We start from the raw sequence: 22,799 nt of genomic DNA, 5'->3' as shown, positions 1-22,799 counted from the left end.
CAAGAATGCTAAAAATCTTATCCCGTCTTCCTAGAACTACAAACTTTAATCCCTTATCTGTCTTTCTAAACTTCCTCCTTTCTTCTATAATGGTCATTGCTTGTTATGTAGATCACCTCCCTGATAGTGATAGACTGAGCCAGCGAGCAAGCTAATTTCTTTGATATTCATTCCTGTGCTTTTAGAAAACATATATATACTAGTCACAAACTTAAAGAAAATTACACTCAGATTTTCACTCTTGAAGTGTGTCTGTTTGTCATTTCTTTCGCCGACTCCCTGACCACCCTGCACGCTTCTCTCAACCCTGAGGTGGCCTCATCCTCTACTGCTGTGCTGGTCTGCGGCACTACCCAGCTATTTAGAAAGATGAAATCTTGTCTTTTGAAACAATATGGATGAACTTGAGGTGATTATGCTAAGTGAAGTAAGTCAGGTGGTGTTTTTCATATGTGGAATAAAAATAACTAAAGCAAGTAAACTAACAAAACACAACAAAAATAACTCTTTGACTGTTGGAAAGACATGGTGGTTGCCAACGGAGGAGGAGAAGGAAAGCAGAGGAAAGGATAGAAGTCAATTTGACAGTGAGACTAGCACTAGCACTTTTGTGGTAGGTGTGATGGGGCAGAGACACATTTAGAGCTGTTAAGTTTTAATCCCCAAATTCAAATATTTTCTTAAACAAATGATAAATCAAATTTTAAAAAAATAAATAAATTCTAGCATATGAGGCATGGGAGAGAAAGAAAATGTTACTTTAGAATTAGAAAACTCACAATAAAATGTGCCAAGGGCCTCCCTGGTGGCCTACGGGTTAAGTTTCAGTGCTACCACTATGATGGCCTGAGTTTGGTTCCTGGCCAGGGCACTAACCCACACGGCTCAGCAGACTTCTCCTGTTTCTCCTGCTGCTCCCCTCAGCTGTGTATTTCAGTAGATCTGCCTGTTCTGCTCCCCACGCTATCTCTGGTAAATCCTCTCATCTTCTGCACCTCTAGCCTATACCCCAGTTCTTCTATGCATAAATAAATAAAATCTTTCTTAATAAAACATTAAAACCATACAATAAATTTTTATTTTATTTAAAAATTTATTTATCTATGCATACACGAGCTGGGGTACAGGCCAGAGGCATGGGGGGTGGTGGTGAGAGGATTCAGCAGAGAAAGAGTGGGGAACAGAACAGGCAGACTGACCAAAGTACACTGCTGAGGGGAGCAGTGAGCGAGTCAGGAAAGGTCTGCTGTGCCATGTGGGTTGCTCCCTGGCTGTCCGGGGGATCGAACTCGTGCTGCAGTGGCTGCGGACAGCCTCATAGGTTGCATCCCAACTCCTTGTGCCACCAGGGAGGCCCCATACAATAAATTTTAAAAAATAAATAAAATGTGCCAAGCAAAGGGCTACTAATGTCTTTATCAGTCACAATGTGACCCGAAAAGAACAAGGAGATACATAGTAATAAAAGATTCATTACAAGGAATTGGCTTCTGCAGCTGTGATGGTTGGCTAGGTAATTCTGAAATCCATAGGGCAGATCATCTCGCAAGGTAACTAGGACTCATATGTAGATTTCTTGTATAGCAAAGTCTCAACTCTACTCTTAAGACCTTTCAGTAGAACAAATTAACTCATTATCTAGAATAATCTCCCTTACTTAAAGTCAACTAATTGAAGTCAACTAATCACTTATACAAAATACTGTCACAGTAACATCTAATGTTTGACTGAATAGCTGGGGCCTATAGTCAGTCAAGTAGACCCATTAAAAATGATCATCATGTCCCTCAACTACCTATCTTATAACTTTGGAAGTGACTCACTGCACTTGTATGTCTATTTCTTTTTTCTATTTCTTATAAGAAGAACTGATAAAATGTGCCTTTGTTTCAAGTTTCTTTAAAAATGTTCTCATCCTTTGCCCAGGACAGGAACCCCCTTCTTGCCTGTTAACAAAGAGGCATGCGGGAGCCCAAAGTGGCTGGGTGGCAGTCTTAACTTCCAATTGAATGGAATCATTGTTGCATTTCCTGGTGGGAGCCTGTTTATCCCTGTAGAGCTAACACTTTTGGCCAGTGGAGCCTAAGTAAGTTTACAAGGAATGGAAACAGAAATTTTGTTAGGATCATTAGGAGCAATAGTGACTGGAATTATGCCCATTTTCATCCCGTGGTTCTGGAACCCATATAAACCCTGGCTATGGGAGAAACAGCAGCCCCATCAAACACTGATTTAGAGAACATACAGCTCCTTAGATGACATTGCTTCAGCCCCATGAGGCACTGCCCGCCAGCCGGTGCTATAATCGCATCTTGAAAATGCCATCCCACCATTCTATCAAGTCAATGGCTTCAGAATCATGGGAAACATGGTAAAACTAATTAGGTCCATGACATGGGCCCAATACTGCATTTCATGAGTTATAAAGTGAGTTCTTTGATCAGAAACCCCTCTGTGTGCAATAACATGGTAGTGGATATATGGAGATGTTAGTCCACATATGATAGTTTTGGCAGAATCACTATATGCAGGAAAGCAAATCCATATCCAGATGAAGTCACTATTCTAGAACAAAGTTCTATCAGCCCTTCCATGATGAAAATGGTCCAATGTTATTGTTACCAGGTTGCTAGCTGATCCAAAGTCTCCACTGCTGGCAGATGGGCACTCAGCAGTAGCAAGGTTAACACTGTGAGTGGAAGTTCATGTTTTCTGAATGTTTCCACTTTGTCCATAACCCTGTAGGCAATGACAGGACTAGATTATTAAATTTAATAATCCACTAGATTATTAAATTTTCCTTCTGCTGTGATTATCCGTTGGTGAGCATTCAAATGGGACATCTGCAGGCCTCCATGGTTTTCCTTTGGAGACCCCACCAGGGACAATGAGTTAATTCAATCTACTGAAAGGTAGATTTCAGTAGAAAGAATAGACCTTTCAGAGTAGAAAGAAAAGAGCAGAAATCTATCTGTGAGTCTGAGTCTACTTGCCTGATGGTCTTCCCTATGGAATTCAGACTTACTTACCCAGCTGTCACAGTTGCAGAAGCCAGTTCCTTGCAAGCAAAGAGATCCTTAACTGAGATAAGAAAGTCAGGAGGATGAAGAGCTCTGGAGAGAAAACAGTGCATCTGATTTAGCCAGTCTCAGTCATAGAGGCGTAGAAAACATCCAGGGCAGACGTATATGTTTCCCAGAGGAAACTTGGACAACAGTTGTGAGAAACAGAAGGAATCATTTCTAAAGGAAGAGCTCACATTTTAGAGGGGAGGAGATCCCACAGATGATTTAATGATCCCGTCCAGTTTTGGTGCTCTATGATAAGTCTGAATTCTGGGGTTATAATAACTACAGTTCCAAGTATTCTTAAAGTTACCTTAGTATCTGAGTCTTTCAATAATTACAGATTTACACGGTTGAATAGCACCTCTGAAATCACTGCTGGAATCCCTCCCACACCAGCCCTGCTAAGTGTTCCCTCTGTATTAATAACATCTACCAAGGCAACGTCTTCTCAAGGCAGAGTCTATGTCTCTTTAGTCAAAAAGAGAAAAACAAACAAACCTGATTTTTTTTTTGAGAGAAGTCCAGAATGAAAAGAAAGCTAGGGGGAAGATTTGCCATTAAAATAGAGGAGCAAAGAGGAACAAAGGGAGATTGGTATCAGGGAGCTCACTCATATGCCCAGCAAGATCATGCTGGAAGTTGCCCTCCCCACCTGGTCTCTCCATAGTGTTACTTGACTGTCCTCATCACACATGGCAGCTGGCTTGCCAGAGGGAACTACAGTCCCAAGGTGGAAGCTGTAGTTTTTGTTAATGACCTTGTCTGGGAAGTCACACACCATCAGGTATGAAATATGGCCCCCTGGATCAGCCTTCTTTTTCATGAGAGGGGACTATGCAGGATGTGAATACCTAAAGATGAGGATCATTAAAAGCTGGCTGCCATGCCTGGTGTGACAGAGGTCAGTTAAAACCAGATCCTGGCAGTACGGGCAGGCGGCTAAGGGGCAGGCAACCAGCAGTGGCTGACTGAGGGGCTTCATTTTACTGGTTGTTCTAACCACAAGGTCTATAGGTGGTGTTCTTGATTTATCATATTTTCATCAGCTCAAATAACCTTCCATAGGTAGAAAGTGCATAATTTCTCAAGAGGGACGTATCAGCTGGGATCTTCAAAATAAAGCCATACAAAGCCCCTGAGCTGGGCTGAACCAACTCCTGGTTCATTCCATGTCTATGGGGTACAGTTTTTTGACACCCATTGTCTGTAGCTGCTAATAACTTTAGAGCTGAGCGAGAAGGTATAGTGAAGCCACAACAGGGCTTCGGGAAATGATCCTTCACAAAGCAAAGAATAAAAGAAATCTACAAGACATAGTGGACTGGGATGAAAACAGTCTTTTCACCCTTGGTACACAGAAAGCATACATATGTATGTGTGGCGATGGGCCGCTCTGGAAGAGCCAGCAGGATTTCCACTTTGGCAGCTCTGGTACTGGAGGACTGCTGCAGCTGCTCAGCTGAGCCACAGGGCAGCTGAGTGCCTGACATTTTTCCTTCTCATCACCTCCCACCCCCTGTTGGGGGCTTTCCTGTCACTTTGCCTTTCCGGATAGAATGAGGTGGCTCGGGATACCTGAGATAGCTGGTGCCTAAGCATAAGGCCAGGGAAAACTGGTAGGCACAATGTGGAAGGGCTTAGTAAACATGTGAGAGATAGCCAGGTGCCGAAAGCTCAGCTGTCCCCACTAGGGAAGTGTTGCCTGGAATGTGCTCTCTGGGACACGGGAAGGACAGAGCACCTCAGCCAGGCAGCTGGTCCCCTGTCTTCAATGGGGTTTATTGCAGCAGAGACAGCTGCTTCTGAACAGCGAAGTCATGGTGAAAAGGAAGGGTTTTCCTTCAGGAAAACAAGGACTTCTGTCTCAATTCCACAGGCCCTGCTATTATTGTGCTGGTGACCAGGACAGGTCTCATTCTTTCACCTGTAGTTTCTTCATTTGTGGATAATTATAATCTACTTCCCTGGGACTTGGACACATAGTTATTAATTGTAGAAGGAAGAAGTAAACAATCATCAAATTCCAAACTCCAAAGCACCACTAGGTGAAAGGCTGACCAGGGGAACTTTGGGCAAAAGTGCGTTTTGCTCTCCAGTCATTCCTTGGCTTACCAAGGTCAGATTTGCTGGCACATGGGCTGGAAGCCCAGACACCTGTTTGTCCCGCCTTGCTGCGGGCCTGCCTCTGTATGAGGCCTCTGCACCATGCTCTGTGTGCTGACATTTCATGGACTTGAGTCTACAGGCTGGAGTGTCTGCATTGTGGAATGCAAATCACATGGACACCTGGGTCCTCGCCCAGCTCTTCAGGAAAGCTCGGAGATTAACCCAGTTTGTTTCTTCCCCTTGACTATACACTAATTCACCTGAGGAGCTTGGAAAAAATACCATATCGTTGCCTTTCCTAGACCAATAGAATAAAAATCTTAGGATGGTGCCCCTGCTTAGATTTTATTTTTTAAAGTTCCCTCTAGTGAGTCAAATGTGCACTCAAGCCTGAAATCATTTAACCCTTCGTGACTTCCAGCTCTCAAGAGAGGCTGAGGAGTGGAGTCCTGGCACAAAACACCCTGTTAATGGGCAGCCTCAAAGCTTGTGAACCTCAACCCTTGAAAAGCACCTTACTGTTCTGCTCCCCACTCTGTCTCTAGTGAATCCTCTCACCACCTCCCCCCACCCCCAACCCCTGCCACTGCCCTGCACTTCTGGCCTACGCACACAAAAAAGAAGCTAAAAAACATTTTAAAGTACATTAGTTTCTGAAAAACTCTGTTGTCTCCATCTGTAGACACTGAGGATTCTTCAATAAAAATTGTTCCCTATCCTAAAGGTAGCAATGAAGGGACATCACACAGGAGGACTGCTGGATGATACACTAGCTCTTATTACTCTGAATATTCTCCGAGGTGAGCTCACTGATCACAGATGCTACTACCAAGAAAATAACTTTGCTAACAGTTGAGGAACAGCAGATGGAAAGCAGTCACAGAAAGTTGCATCTACCAAGAAAAAAATCTCTGATCTTCATATCTCTGAGCTTCTGACACCTCAACTTTAAAATGGGGAACTTGCCCTGCCTCTTCTCAGGGTAATGTAAAGTACATGAAAGATCTTGGTAAGCTGTAAGGACTGCTTGAATGAGGGTCTTTCTTAATTAGGAAATCGAGGCTCAGATAGAAATACAAATTCTCAAAAGGACAGGAAATTAAAATATATATCCCAAATTGGAAAGAATCTTCCTGAGTTCCTTGCCAAGGCCTTCTCTGGAACATCCCCATATTTATGGACTGCATGAGGGCATACAATGGGGGATGCAGAGGGACACCTCGGCATAGGACCTGTCCTATTTGCCCTGGCTGGCAAATGCTGTCCCAGAGCCAAGACCTCCTACAGGCACCTGTGCTGTTGCCAGGCAACTATGATGATCATCATACTACTGTTTATTGTGGCTGGTATCTGGAAAATGCCCATAAATATTTGTTGAATGAACTGATTCCAGTATAAGGTGATGCCCATCCTAATCCCACATTCTCTTGAGATCTACAACTTGTCAGGGTAGAAGTAAGAGATATTTCTAAGGATTAATTTAATTGGGAGAAGAAAAGAAATAACCAAACTCACCTCTCCAATTCTAGGATAATATATAATCCTTGTAGCTAAGGGGTAGATATAGTAGGCGTTGATTATAAATATGCAACAAAAATAATTGAGAACACAACTCAGTTTCATGCTACCTTACCAGTGACTGTTATCAACATGTGTGCACAATCAAGCTGGGCATTGCTGTAGGAAGGGTATGTAGAAAGCAGCTGCCCATGGTGTTACAACTGAGATGAAAAGATTGGATGGTGATTGGAGAGATCAGGGAGGATTTGAGGAAGAGGTAGCATTTGAAGCGAGAAGAAAAGGGAAATTAGGAGAACATTCCAAGGAAGGAATCATGTGAGAAATAGAAACTCTAGGCATATTATGATTAAATCACAACAGTTACTGCTTACTGAGCATTTATTCTGCAGGCACTGTGTGGAAAGCTGGACTTACTGTAGCTCATTTGCTCCTCATGTTATCTCCATACGGTTGATTTTTTAAGATTTATTTATTTATGTGTACAAGAGCTGGGGGGTGCAGGCCAGAGGTACAGGGGGGTGAGAGGATTCACCAGACACAGAGTGGGGAGCAGAACAGGCAGACTGACTGAAATACACTGCTGAGAGGAGCAGCGGGCGAGACAGGAGAGGTCTGCTGCACGATGTGGGTAGCTCCCTGGCCGGGGATTGAACTCATACTACAGAGGCTATGGATTGCTTCACAGTGCTGTGTTCAACCCCATGTGCCACCAGGGAGGCCCCGAGGTTAATATTTTTATTCCCGTTCTACACATGAAGAAACTGAAATTCAGATGGTCCCAAACTAGTAAATGGCAGGGACAGGATTCAGACACTATCCTATCCCTTTAGTCTTGCTCTTAGGTAGACAAATATGGATGGAGTTAATTGCTTATGGAGAAATAAAATGAGAGAAAAGGTAGAAGACAAATTATGGAACATCTTGACTGTAGATTCTGGGGAGCTGGGGAAATAGAAGGTTTTTTTAGGGGGAAGAAAGTGATCAGAACTGTGCATTGAGGTCACTTGATGGCCAGAAGGTGGGTGAATTGGAGGTCACTTTTTAGGCTATGAACTTGATATAGGAGTAGGGTGAGAACCACCGCTTGCCATCAAGCTCTGCAGCTTGAAAGTGCGGCCCATAGCTCAGCAGCCTCTATTTCACCTTGTGCTTGTCAGAAATGCACTCTTGTGCCTCACCCAGATCTACTGAGTCAGAACCTACATTTCAACACAATACCTAGCAGATCCTAATGCACACTGAAATTCTTTTTTTTTTTTTTTTTAGAGGCATGCTTTATTTATTTATTTATTTGTTTGTTTGTTTTATTTATACATGCACTGGGTACAGTCAGAAGCGCGGGAGGGTGAGAGAATTCACCAGAGCCAGAGCAGGGAGCAGAGCAGGCAGAAGGACCGAAGCACACTGCTGAGGGGAGCAGCGGGCGGCAGGAGAGGTCTGCGCGCCACATGGGACCCTCCTCCTGTGGCCAGGGAGCAGCTGGGGATGGAACAGGCGCCGCAGAGGCCGCGGGCAGCTTCGCAACCCAGCGCTCAACTGCTGCGCCACCGGAGAGGCCCTGCACACTGAAATTCAACCAGCATTGTCATAAAGGACAGGCACTCCTTCCTTGGAGGGACGGGAGTTACTCTTCCTGGAGGTGCACATCCTTTTTGGATCTGTCTCAGATCTCTTTGAGAACGAGAGGAAAGTCAAGGACCCACACCCCTGAAGAAAGTACATATTCCAACCTGAGCCCTCAAGAGCAAGGGCACCACAGTGTGTCTGTAAGGAATCCCTGAGCCTCAACTCATCAACAATTTAATTGTGAAGGAGTTTGCAGGCGCAGCGGTTGAGTGCGGGGTTGCGGAGCTGCCCGCAGCCTTTGCAGCGCCAGTTCGAGCCCTGGCCACCGGGGAGGGTCCCACATGGCGCGCAGACCTCTCCTGCCACCTGCTGCTCCCCTCAGCAGTGTACTTCGGTCCTTCTGCCTGCTCTGCTCCCTGCTCTGGCTCTGGTGAATTCTCTCACCCTCCCGTGCTTCTGATTGTACCCAGTGCTTGTATAAATAAGTAAATCTTAAAAAAAAAAATTCAAATTAGAAATCACAGGCTGTCATTTTAGAGAACTCTTAAGAGCCTGGGCAAGGTTGGTGGTGGCGGCTGGTCAGGAATGTGGCTCTGTTCCCTCTCCCCCTCCCCTCGTGTATTGTTCTCCAAATCCCGCAGAGATCTATGCAGATACTCTGGAGACGCAACAAGGCCCACCCTGGCTTCCTTGAGCTGGACCTGGCTTGCCTGCCTGCTTTGCTTTAGTCCCAGAAAAGCCCAAATTAGCCTCACTTGTGTTTTTTTTCTCAGGAGGCTCTACATTGTATCTCAGGAAAGGATTATTGTGCTCTGGGGACCCTATCTTATCGTGCCATGTGGGGGAGGTGATGAGTGAAAGGAAAATGGTCTTTGACAAATTGGTTCAATTCAGACAATCACATGACTTTCCAGTAATTGCCCACCACTGCTTCAGTAAGGCTATTGTTTCAGCTCCCAACTATTTAGCCAAGTAGGAGGCTGGGGAAGGTTGGGGAGCGGTCAGAGGTTTGAGAGCATAACGTGGGGAAAGGACTTTTTTGTTATCCTCTGGCATTATGTTGGGAATGGTGATACCCCCAAGGCTCTGGCCCCTTGACTTGGGTTTCTTATCATTAATTGAAGGAATGGAAGCACTTGGGAATCCAGAGGGGTGGGAGGGACTCCTCCTGAGGTGCAAATTGGGAAGGGGTCAGTGGCATTTGAGCCTAATTTGATTCAGCAATTACCTCCTTCATGACTGGACAGGCTGCCTGGCTGACTCCTCCAGAGGGGAGATATGGAAATCTTCTTTTATGGCTCACAATGAAAGCTGCTCAAAAAAAACAAAACCACATGCAGTGAGCCAGGGGCAAAAATGAGTAGAGCTATTGGAGCTAAGTTTCACACAAAGAATTCAAGGCATGACCAGGCACTGCCCTTAGGCAACTTTTCAAAAATTCCTGCATCTCCCGCTTGCTCAACCTGACATCATGGGACTTTTGGAAGATGAGACAGGCAATGGCAGGGCAGTGGCAGCAGCACGTGAAAATATGTGTTATCGATGGGGAACACTTTTCCCCTGTGCTCATGTGGTCATCTGTCTGATATGCCTGTGGGTGGAGGTGGGCAGAGAGGAAGGGAGTGGCTAGTCACCGGCGACAAAAAAGAGCCATGAGGTCATTGGAACCCGTGCTTTCCTTGCTGACCATTGGCAGCAATTGTCTTACTGGCTTGCGTTCCCAGGGGTTCATCTCCGCTCCCACGGCGGGCTCTGATACTGGGATTCCTGCTTAGGACATACATTTTTTTTTTCCTCTTCCATCTGAAAATATGCCATGACAGCCAAATAAGAGGTATATCATTTGGTAAGAAATTTGAGATTTAACTGTTTCCAACTTCTGATGACATCTCCCTCAGGCCTGGTCCTACCTGAGACACCACCCCATCTCATAACTCTCTGCCCAGGCACCCAAGGATCTTCGGTGGCATCTTCCTACTCTTCCACTACCAGATCTACAGAATCAGCAAGAACTAAGAATCCGTTGATAAGCAGACCACTCCAGGGGTTCTGCTGCACATTGAGCTAGTGAATAGTTGAGCCAGCTGTTCTCTAAGGACAGATTTAGCTCTAATATTCTAGATAGAAGTGTTCTGAGCGATGACAGCCTGCAGGGAATACCTACACAGCCTCCCACTTGTACAGGTGACTTAGTAACCATTAGGTCTCAGCCTTCTTACTCTGTGATTCTCTACCTTGACTGTTGTTAGAAATGTGTGGGTTTTAAAAATTACACATAATATGGTTTCCAAGCAGAGGTTAGATGTGTGTGGGTTTTTGCCTCTTCTCAAAGCAGCAAAAAAACACTCTGGAATCTCCAGCAGTGGTTCCAAAGAGTATGTATTGGAATCTGGTCATCTCTTGGGGTTGTCTCCCTTACGAGGGTCAATCACTTGGCACCAGAGAAGACAAATAGCCTTCTGAACAAAGTGGTGTGGGACCCCAGGACTTACCCTGGTAACTTCCTTTAAAAGTGCAGCTCAGTGGGTTATGGGGCCCAATGGATTATGATGGAGGATATGGCTGTTTGGGTGGTGGGTGTGGTGGGATAACATATATCTGAGGTGTGAGACTATACCCCTAAATCATATACGGTGTTGTAAACCAACATTATCTTAAAAAATAATATTCTCTCTCTCTCTCACACACACACACACACACACACACACACACACAATTAAAAAAAAAGTGCAGTCTCCCTGCCTAGGGAAAGGGATATATTCAGATACTACTTTGGGTTCCAATATGGTCAAAGAAAGCTATGGACCCCTAGGGCAGATCGATCTCTGTGAAGACAGGAGAGTGGAGATTCTGGCTCTGTAGCTAGCAGAACTGGAAGTGAGTCTGACTTAGGGTCTGGCTCAGCTGGTGACCCAGGAGGAGGCTGTATAGGTGAACTGCTATATTAGGAGATCAGGCTGGGGGACCCTGGGCCAAGGTGAGCAAAGGGGAAGGTGGAAATCCTTTCTAGAAGGGCCACCCGCTGGGCCTGAAAGACTGCTAGGAGAGGCTGTCAGGCACCAGCTGAGACTGGAGTAGGACAAGTGTCCAACAGTGACACCACGAGGCAGTGAGAAGTCACAGCACAAGTTAATGATAATTGCTAACATTTCTCAAGATTATCTGTCCAGTGTTAATCTAAGTGCCTTAATTCATTTATTTAATAGCAATTAAGTAATTAGTAACAATTCTGTAAGGGAGTCATTAGCATCCCATTACACAGAGAAGGAAGGTGAGGCACATATGTTATACAATTAGAGTAGCTGCCAGCTGAGGATCAGGTTTGGGGGCTCCAAGGCCCCTAGCCCTGACTGCTAGTCAGGTCTTGCTGCCTGCACAACATAGCCCTCTTGAACTGGGACTCGCTAAGTGCTCTTGTGTTCTCAGTGTCTTTCAATTCTCACCACAATCATGTGAGGTGGAAATGTCTTTTATTTCCACTTCACAAATGCAGAAAGTGAGGCGCCGGGAAGTTGAGTCGTGGACTGCTCATCACCCATTCTCTTCCCTCTGGGGATGGAAGCGGGCTGAGTGCACCCCAGCTCCTTTGCTTTTTGCAACTTCTAAGTCTTTAGGGTCCTCTGAAAACTGAAGTCCTGGTGGGAGTTTCACCAGGGGATACTGGGGGCTTGCCACAATAAAACATGTGCACTTCTCAGCGAGGAACTAAAAATTCTATGATGAGGTGGCAATATTTCTGCCTCCCAATTTGTGAAAGCTGCTCATATTCATTTCACCGGACCTACCCCAGATTTACATGAAGGGTGGGCCCAAGTTATGTAAATAAAAACAAAACCAAAAACAAACCACAGGTGATTCTGGCACTCAACCAGGTTGAAAATTATTGACTTTATTTCATAGTCATACTTCACCGTCTGCAAGGAGCAGGCAGCAGTGTTTCCAGGGGCTGTTTCTAGTTTTCAAATCCTCTTGTACGAAAGAAGCCTCCAGTGGCTGTTGGCCTGAGGGAAGGAGCTGGGTAAGGACTGAACAGAGAATTCAAACCCTAGGGCCACGACTTATTGCCAAGTATGCCTGGGTCATGCCCTCCTCTGGCCTTCTCTACTTGCATCATTTATGTTCTTCAAACCCAAATGTCTTACTCTTGGTGAATACTTCCCTGGTCTAACTTCCTCTCCTCCAGCCTCACCCCACCAAAGAACTGCCAAGGTGGGAGCCCACAGCACAAATCTCCTCAGAACCCCACCTACCTCATCCCTTCTGTGTTCCCCTGCACCACCAGGAAGACACACTTGTAGAACTGGGTGTTAATTGTGTTCACCCACCCTGGCCTGACAGGGTGCCTGGGACAGGAAGTGCAAGCTGATGAATATAGGATAAGCACGATGGCAAGAGAAAAGAGTGGAATAAGAAACACAAAAAGGGGCAAAGTGATGAACACAGGCAGAGGATGGTCAGTGCAATCTGATTTAGTGCTGACCCCTTGAGCACATGTGACCTTTGCTCTGATCCAAGAGACGGGAGAGCCTGTTCCGCACTCACCTGATCCCCCTGGACTGTGAGCACAAGGTACCGAGAGAGAGGTGAGGGCATTTATAACATCAACAGAAATCATTTCTTGATCTCTACTAACATTTACAGCATAGGTAGGATAGATGCTAATTATTTCATTTTACAGCTGAGCAAACTAAGGCTCAGAAAGCTAATGAACATGGCTAAAGTCACAGGGCTAGTAAACAGGGAATGAGTTCATGCAAATTCATTCCTAGGCTAAAGAAGCTCAGATTCTTAAGGTTGAAAGACTGCTCCAACAGTCTGGTCAGTGGTGCCCCTCTCCCTGTCCTATAACAGTTCCTCTTCTTCAAAATGTCACAGGGGAGGGATGATGGAGCTGTGATGAATGAAGTCTACGTTGGGGGTTCCTGCAACCACTGCAGCTTGGCAGGACCAAATGGAAGTTCCTTCTTATACTAAGAGGTGGTCGGTTGCACAAACGCATTAGCTCAACGCTCTTCTCCAGCAGACCCATAAAAAAACAGGTGCCCTTTCTACTCTCAGCTCTCCTCTACCACCCTGGAGATGCCAGAGCCAGCACCCTGGATTGAGTGCAGTGCTGCTTCCCCTTCCTCACAGCACTTTCAGCAGAGTGTGCAGCTGGGAGATGACTCACTCAGTGAGTCACCCTTTGCCTCTAGGGATCTATTTCTTTGTTAAAGTATATCAAAGAGGAGCATCCTCTGCTTCTCTCCTCTTGCTCAAGAGAAAGTAGAGCATCTCAAAGTATCTCAGTTCAAAGGGATTTACTCATACAACCTCATACTAAAAATGTACTCACAGCCTAGAAGACATCCAGGTGAGCTGGACTTTTAAGAAAGGAGAGAGCTACAAAATGAATTGCTTCATGCCTGGGGAGTAATAATTAAAAACTGGTATCTCTATGGTCTTTAGGAGTTGAAAAGGTCCTTTCATTTCAGCTTTTGCAGCCCATCAAGGCAGGTAAGAAAGGAGTGAAGATGCGTGCGTGTATGCACCAAGAATAACAGTTATCAGGGTTTCACAGCTGGTGAGTGGTAGAATCAGAACTTGCTCCCAGGCCTCCTGGGTCAGAGGTCAATGACTCTGCCCACAAGTGTCTGACAAAAGCAGGCCTTCTGGAGACCACCCAGGTGCTGACAGCACCAGGCACTTACGTGTTTCAGCCGGGGCAGAGTGCTGGCCTCCCATCTGGGACTGGAGGCAGCACTTCAGAGCCTGGCGCTTTATTGTATTCTATCTTATCTCAATAGGAAAAGGCAATTCAGGGGAAGAATTTCCTTGTCACGGTGCTCAGGCTTTCTATTGTCCAGTTCTCTGGGCTCTGGTTCATCCCCTGGCTCTGACCATTACTCACATCCATGGAGGCGCCTTATCAGGGCTGTCGAAGATATGGGGCCTATTTTTTGCCAGTACCAGACAAACTGGAATGTGTCCACCCTTTGTGCCTGACATCATCCCACAATTAGCCAGCTCAGAGTCCAGCCATGCTGGGTGGGAAGCTGCTTGAAAAGCAGTTCCTAGGGCCTCCCCTGGTGGCACAGCAGTTGAGCGCTGGGTTGCGAAGCTGCCCACAGCCTCTGCAGCGCTGGTTTGATCGGCCACTGGGTGAGGGTCCCACATGGCACCACAGACCTCTCCTGCCGCCCGCTGCTCTCCTCAGCAGTATATTTCATCATTCTGCCTGCTCTGTTCCGAGCTCTGGCTCTGGTGAATTCTCTCACCCTCCTGCGCTTCTGACTGTACCCAGTGCTTGTATAAATAAATAAATAAATAAATAAATAAATAAATAAATAAATAAATAAATAAATAAATGTTTAAAAAAAAAAAGAAAAGGAAAAGGAAAGCAGTTCCTAGTAACTTAGCTGTTTCCTTCACAACACCCTGATTTCAGAGTCCTTTACTGACTAGTGTGATAGAGTCATCTCGTAGTAGAGCTAGCTGACTGCGAGTCTCTCTGCCCCTCCAATTTCTAACTATGAAAAACGTAACCTATAGGAAAGTTGAAAGAATAATGCAATGAACAAACTTACACTATCCATCTGGATTCTCCAGCTGGTCCCATTTTGCCACATTTGCTTTATCTTTTCCTCTCCTTATACATATATACCTGAAAAACATATTTTTTCCATCAGATCATTTAAACACGTCAGAGCACATGGGGAAATCCTCTGGGTTCTCCTCAAGTTGTTGAGTAATCAGAACCAGACAGGTTAGCAAAGTAAAAACCAATTTAATTGCAAATGGGGGGCAGAGTTATAATCATTATGCTGGTCCTACGTTTAGTTGGAGAGAAAGAGGTTTAAGAGGATAAGAGGATAAGGGGGTACAGAGCACTGAGAAGAAAATAGGGACTCTTACATGATGGGGGCAGAGTGATGACATCATATTTACTCTTACAGATGTATTTCTCAGACCGAGAAGACACTGAAAAATCTATACCTGGGTGATACCCCCAAACTACATTCTTCTGGGTCATTAGAGGGAGCAGTGGTCAGTTCTTCAATTAGGGGTAAGGCAAAAAGATTAGGGGGAAGTAAAGAGCTTCTTCTTGGCCTCCAGGGAAATCTGCTGTTCTCAGTTTGAAATAATCTGCAAGTCTGAGCAGGGAATCTTGAGACCAAATCTGATGATGGTATAGTCTAATTTGAGCACCTTCAAAAGTATGTTACCAAATTATACTTCAAAATAGTTCAGGTACATGCTAGGCATAGGGCATCCCTCTACACAATCATAATACTATCACCACTCTCAGGGAAAGAAACATGTTAACTAACTTACGCTACATATTCAAATTTCCCCAAATGTCCCAATAATCCCATATAGCTTCTCACCCCTCCCTTTTATATTCCTCAACTAGAACAATTCTCTAGTCTTTGTCTTTCATGATATTGCCATTAAAAAAAATCCAAAGTAGCTGTTTTATAGACTATGCCAGTTTTGATGTCTGATTGTTTCCTCAAAAGTAGATTCCAATCAAAATATTTTGGCAAGAGTATGTCACAGTAGATGTAGCCTGCTCAGGATTACAGCAGGAGGCACATGCTGTTAGCTTCTCCCATTTGGTAATGTGAATTTGATTACTGGGTTAAGGTGGTATTGTCCACATTTCACCATTGTAAAGAAAGCCATTTCCATTTGTAATTAATAATCTGTGGGGAGATACTTTGAGACAAGGTGAATATCTTGTTCCCAATAACCCTTCACCCAACACTTTTGACAATTATTAAAGTGCTTAGCTGTCAATTACTATTGTAGTGAATTGCTTTTTCAACTTATTTTAATCCAATTTTAAAAGAAATACAAACTCATTATAGAAAAGACGTAAAATACCAAAAAGCATAAAGAAATATAATGTTTTCATACACACAATTTAAGGAAAAAATACATGTATCAATAAATAGCAGAGTTACTTATAAGTTTCCCTTTTTCTAATGTTTACATGGATTTTATTTGGGGGAGGACCTATGCGTTTATAGTTTGTTTTGTCTATATAATAGATATACACCAAAAGAAAAAAATTATAAAGTATTAAAAAGCATTATAAAGGGTGAAATTATAAAAACATCCAAGAGTTACTTATATATTTCCTTTTTCATATGCCTCTTTTCTTATTCATTCTAAGACCTCTCCAAAAAAAAAAAAAATCTGTCCTTTTTATTTTCTTGTCCTACTTTGAAATAGCAACTCAGCTGTCATATTTTCCTAGGAGCTTTCTCCTGCCTATTTCCCCTGGATGAGAGTAGTTTCTATCTGATCTCCCATTATCTTTCTCTGGTCTTATGGGATATGACTGGCAATGAGCTAGAACGATAGCAGTTGCCTGAGCCAAGGGAGTTCTCCTGGAATAAAAGGTGTTTATGCCGCAAACTTTAAGGAGAGTATTTAGGGGAGCTATTTCTTAATTGGGAGGATGCATTTAAATGTTTCCAGCGTCAGGAAACCACTACTACAAGAATTCACATAGTCCATTCACAATGGACTATAATAACTTCTAAGACTCTTCTGACCTTAAAGTAAACAATTAAAAATAATTGCTAATGGTAGCGGGCACTCTCTTGTGTTCTACTATTGTTACTTGACATTGCCTTTGGTAGACTTTTTTTTTTATTATTACTGTGTTATAACTGGGAATTCATGCTGTGAGAATGAGCAAGTCACCTAGGCATCAAATTTTTATATTAAGGTAATTCAGGTCTGTTCTTCAGGCTTTGATTTTATAATTATTTAGGTTTAATGGTAAAATATTACTGCTTCATTAAAATATGTTTAATCTTTCTCAACAGTACAGTTTTGGAGTTTATCTCACTGCTTCCCTATTTTAAATAGTTTTGAAATTAAATAGATTTTAAATCATCCAAATAGATCAGTATGGTAAGTAGTTTCCTTAGAGTGACATTCCTCAGGGAGTGGTCTTGGATCATTGTAAGAGTCACTTTAGGAACTTGCTAAAGATTTCCAGTCCTAGGAAATCACCAGAGTTGAGTCTAAGAAACTGAATCTGTACAGGTATCAGACAAATCAGAGCTTTAGGATATACACATTCCCCAAAGTGCAACTGCTAGTCAGAAGAGCTAAGGAATTGTACTTTTCGTACAAGGCCAGGGTATCCTTGCAAAAGATTGTGGAGGAAGCTACGGTGGGTGTGGGGCCCTTGTTCCTTTTAGACTAGGTTGTGAATTTAGGAAATCCCTGAAACTTGCACTGGAGGGACATACAGGAGAAGTAAAGGATAAAGGGCAAGGTCAAGCCCAGTGCAGAGGAGTAGAACTTGCCAGGCTACCCTGAAGGCAGATGTAAAGTAGAACAGTCTGGAGTGAGAAGGTAGGTTCTACTGTAGCTCAGGAATAAGGCGTAGCCAAGGAGTCCTGGCACCAAGGTTGTACAGCAACCTACAGCTTGTGAAGCTAGTTCTTAATACAGTTTTCAATACACCAGTGGCCCTGTCCTAGCTCCTGTGTCTCATCTTAGCTGGAGATAATCCAGACGAGGAAAAAAAGTATAATCTTATATAATTTTATAGTTGGAAAACATATTTAAAATCAAACCTAATGAAGAAGAATTGTAAGAACAATTAAAACCGGTCTACACACACATAGGACAGTGGGTCTGAGTAGAAACACTGTTGCTTTTCTTCATAAGCCATTTGGAATAATCTGTTTCTCCTTTTAAAAATCATGTACCTAAACTACCTTTTCTTTCCCCCCTAGGCAAAGAACTTCATTAACCTTTGTTTTAAACATTATTTCCAGGCTTCTTCAGCTTAATTAGCTGCAAAGAATGAATTGTGGGGGCCTCCCTGGTGGCACAAGAGGTTAAGTCTCAGCACTATGAAGGTATTGCCAGCCACTGAAGCATGAGGTCCAACCCTGGCCAAGGAGCTAACCCACATGGAGCAGCAGACCTTTCCTGTCTCACCCGCTGTTCCCCTCAAGTGTGTTTCAGTCAATCTGCCTGTTCTGCTCCCCACTCTGTCTCTAGTGAATCCTCTCACTCCCCTCACCCCTGGCCTACACCCCAGCTCTTATATGCATACATTAATAAAATATTTTAAAAAATGAATTGTGTATAAGTGCAAATTGAAAAGAGCTGCAGTGTCCAAGGAGCTCAAGTTCAAAAATATTAGAGATCTAGATTTTACCAGGCCCATGAACAAAATTTTAAAAACAGTCATAAAATAGCAGCTCCCAATAACTTCAAGTTTTATCTTCTTCCAAAGTTGTCTCAATTCAGTTTGCTTCATTCTTGGAAACCTCATCAAAATTCTCCCCAAGACCTGGAACTTGATTATCATCCTTCTCTCCACTAGCAAGCGGTACTTATCTAGTAGCAAGCGGTGCTTATCTATTCACGGACTGGTGGACAGTTTCAGTCTCCTTAAACGAGTCAGGCTGTCTGCCCTCATGAAGCTGCTTTATTTACGATTCTGCCAGCATTCTGTTTTGTTTCAACATGGCCTGTAATAGTGGAAGTGTTCGCTGCCAGAGATGCCTGAACTTTAGGGTTGTTAAAGTGGGTTGCTGTTCCTTCGTTTGTGAACACAGCCACCTTTTCAATACCAGAGACAGTTTACTCCTGACTTCTCCAAGAAAAACTTAGGGTTTTAATCATCTGCTGTTGCTGTTCAATCAAGCACCTTCTTTTCTGAGAACAGTAACTTCCCTAACAATGCATCCTTGTGCCTGCAGTTGGCGTTTCTCCTGGTTCATACTAATGTTTCCCCTTACTGCATCCTCAAAGGGTCCGCGCGTCGGTCTGGGGCCGATGCTCAGGCGAATTGGCTCAGCCCAGCTGTGTGTGTGTGTGTGTGTGTGTGTGTGCACGCGCGTGCAAAATAGCAGCGAGATTCTGAACTACTTTGATTAAATATCCGTGAACCTAGAACGATCTACAATGCACTACAAAGAATGTTAAACGGTCTCTACGCTACGGTGCAATAATCTTGTAATTATCTCCTTAAAAACAGCGCTATGACTAAGGTGGGCGATTATGGGGGCGTGGGCGGGGGGTGTGGCGTGCTCTATGCTTTTGTAAAGGTGTGCACCTATACCCCTAAAACATTTACAATGTAGTAAAGCAACGTTACCCCAATAGTCATAATTACCATTAAAGAAAGCAAAACCACCACTGACGCTGTGAAACGCACGCCAGGAGGTGTCCCCCGCAGCGGCTCCGGCTGGCGGGCCGCGGGTGGGGCGGCGCGGAGCTCACGGGATTCACGCGAGCAGCGGGAGGCAGCGGCTGCGCAGTGCGCACGCGCGGGGCCGCGCGCCGCGTCTCTTCCCGGAAGTCCCGGGCGGCCGTTTAAGGGAACTTGGCCAGGGGGTGGGGGGTGGGGAGGGAAAGGCGGCACGAGCCAGAGGCAGGCCTCACGGTGCCAACCGTGGCTCCTCGCTTCCCCACTCGCAGTGTACGGCGAGCTGGCCACTTCCCCGCCGGGCGCCTGTGGGTGAGCCCAGTGAAGGCTGAAGAGGGACGAGCCGCCTGACTGCCGACCGGGCTAAGCCCGCCGCAGCCACAGCTGCGGACGCCGGCGACCGGGAAGGGGAGCGCGGGGCCCTCCGCTGCCCCACCGCCCGCTGGTAGAAAATTGACGCCGGAAGCGGAAGGGGAGGCCGAGGTCTCCGGCCGGCAGATTAGTCAGCCCGAAGGCGCCTGGCGTTAACGGTCCGCTGAATGACGTGTCCGGTCCCAGAGCAGTCCCGGCTGCCGGCCGCCTTGTTCAGCTTTCAGATTTAGGTGAAGAAAAACGAAGTCAGAGGCTCTCTAGCTCATCGGATTTAGCACCATTTCTCCATTCTCTAAGATCGTCCCTCTCCCCATGAGGACTTCTAGAATAATGCCGACGGGCCCTTGTAAACTTTTTGAAGAAATCTTCCTCAGCCTTGCACCAAATCTTGAGTTCGTTCAAGGCAGAGCTTCTGTGAAAAAAACGTTGACTTGGGGACTTCCCCAGTGGCCTAGGGGTTAAATCTCGGCGCTGTCACCACTACATCCTGAATTTGATCCCCCGCCAGGGAGCTACCCACATGGCAGGGCAGACCTCTCCTGTCTCGCCCGCTGCTCCCCTCAGCAGTGTATTTCAGTCAGTCTGCCTGTTCTGTTCCCCACTCGGTCTCTGGTGAATCCTCTCACACCCCCATCCCCGCCCCCCCCCCATCTCTGGCCTGTGCCCCAGGTCTTGTATGCATAAATAACTCCTTAAAAAAAAAAATCGACTTGGACATTAGAGAAAACAATGTAAATTTGAAGCGTAGAAGAGTAGAGCATTGCCTAATTGGGAAATGGAGGTGGATGACTAAGGGACAAAAAGAAGTGAAGAGAATCTTGGAAGTGTTGACAATTAGTCTTGAGACACTCCAAAACACCTCTTTTTCCTAGTGATTAATATGGGGTTTTTTTTCCCCCTTGCGCTGGAAAATATTTTTCATGTAAGGACGGTTCACTTAAAACCTTCATTTTAGTAGTTTAGCAGGAATGAGTCTTGACCAAAATTACCTGTCAATAATAGAGCCTGTTAGTATTTTAAACAGGTGAAGGACGTGACACGAATCCCCAGATTTGTAAACAAGATCTTAAGGTTTTCAGTATGAAATGGGACCTGCAAAATTTTTAAATGTCAAATGTTGTAATCTCTTCATGTTGCATTAAACATGGGATCTTTGTAACACCGGATCTTAAACAGTAAAATCTAAACAGAAAGGAGTATATGTTACAATAAAACCTTTTTTCAAAGTATATCTGAAATTTTTCTTAACAGTATAATGTCGCTGAGAGTTGAAAAAGATGCCACTCTTTTTTTGTGGGAAACAAAAATTCACTGGCATATTCATAAAAGGGAAAAATCCGGCCTAACTTTTCATTTTACAGATGAGAAAGCCATGACCCAGAAAGGGAAGTGACTTGACAGGGATCACAGTGAACCTGACCTGGGAATTGGAGCTTAGCCATGCTTCTTTCCTTACTGCTTCTCCCTACTCTTTAGGGGCGCTCACACCATTGTAACAACCATAGTGTGAGCACAGAATCAGAAGGCGCACATAAACCTCTTCATTATAATGAAGTACTGCTGGGAGAGAAGGGTTTTGGTTCTTCAAAATCTAGACAGGATTTTAGGAAAATCTTAGTGATCAGAGCGATCCCTAAATCTTAAGACTTCTTTGGGAGATAAAATGGCTAAAATCCTTCCCCCCCCCCGGCCCCCTGCTGCCTGGAACTTAAGCAGAGACTGGATAACCACTTATTGGAATTGTAAAAGTTACATCCCACTGTCTATGGGCTATAATTGTTTACCAATTACCTTTCAGTGCATATCTGGTGAAGTACACGGAGGAAGGAAACTAATCTCTCTCTCGTCATTGTCGAATTTGAGTCAGGTGTTGTGTGTTTCGTGTATCATATGTTAGTTCACTTAGTCTTCACAACAATCTTTCTTGATAGGTATTATTCTTAGTCTGCCTCAGGAATTCACAAAAGTTAAGTAGCATGCTCTAAGCCATGCAGAAAATGGGCAGCATAGCTAGGGCTATTATACCATCTCGCATCTCCAGGTGAGTGAACAGGAGAGGATGATTAGTTTGTCCTCTAGCTTTTGCCCCGGGTAGGAAACCTTTGGCACTGTTCAGGGAGTCTTCAGAGCAAATAACTCCCATTATCCTCTGAGTAGCAGCAAGAGATGAAGCTACAGTGGAGGCCCAGGGCAGGGGCACTGTAGGAGAAAGGCATTTGGTTGCTACCTCTTCACAAAGGCTCCAGAGTTCCAGAGCTTTACATAACAGGCAGATTCCCACTGAACAATGAGGCTAAACCGTGCTTCCAAAATTCCCAGTTTAATAGTTCACTTTGGAAGAAGAGACTTGGGATTTAGCTTTGAGACAAACTTAGAACATGATCATGGGATCTGGTTTGTGAAGGAAGAGACTAAGATGATGGGATCTAGGGGGACAGGAAACATCTGGAGCTTAAGTAGTTCTTGCTGCTCAAAGTCAGTGAGATCATCTGATGTCCTGGGGTGAATGGTCATTTCCTTCAGACCCAACCAATTTCTGATGCCTCACACAGCACGAGTCAGCCTCTCATTGAGAGAGGATGTGCTAAAGGCAGATTCCAGAGATGTTATCCGATTCCCACGTCTTCTTCCTTTCTAAAGATGAGCTTTTCTCCAGCCCTTCTGTTGCCACTCAGACAAGCATGGACCCCATGCTCATACTGTATCCATATCCATACCGCATTTCTGCTTTCTGTAAACTTTTGGGTTGGAAACCAATCAGCTGTCACCTACATGAAGCATGCCAGTCACCTTACTCATGTATCTTCCAGGACTACCAGTTAACCACCGAATTAGGTACCAGCTCTGTAGTGCCCACAGGCTGGTTCTTTCTAGCCTCTTCATGCCCTCTAGAGCCCATACCTCACCCTTCAGTCTGGACATGTCAGATTGCTCCTTCCTTGTCTAGATTCTATCCTTCCTTGTTTTCAATCCTCTGTACAGTTTAAACTGTTGGA

The sequence above is a fragment of the Talpa europaea genome, assembly GCF_964194135.1.
Source record: "Talpa europaea genome assembly, chromosome: 4".
Taxonomy (NCBI): Eukaryota; Metazoa; Chordata; class Mammalia; order Eulipotyphla; family Talpidae; genus Talpa; species Talpa europaea.
This window is presented reverse-complemented; position numbering follows the sequence as displayed.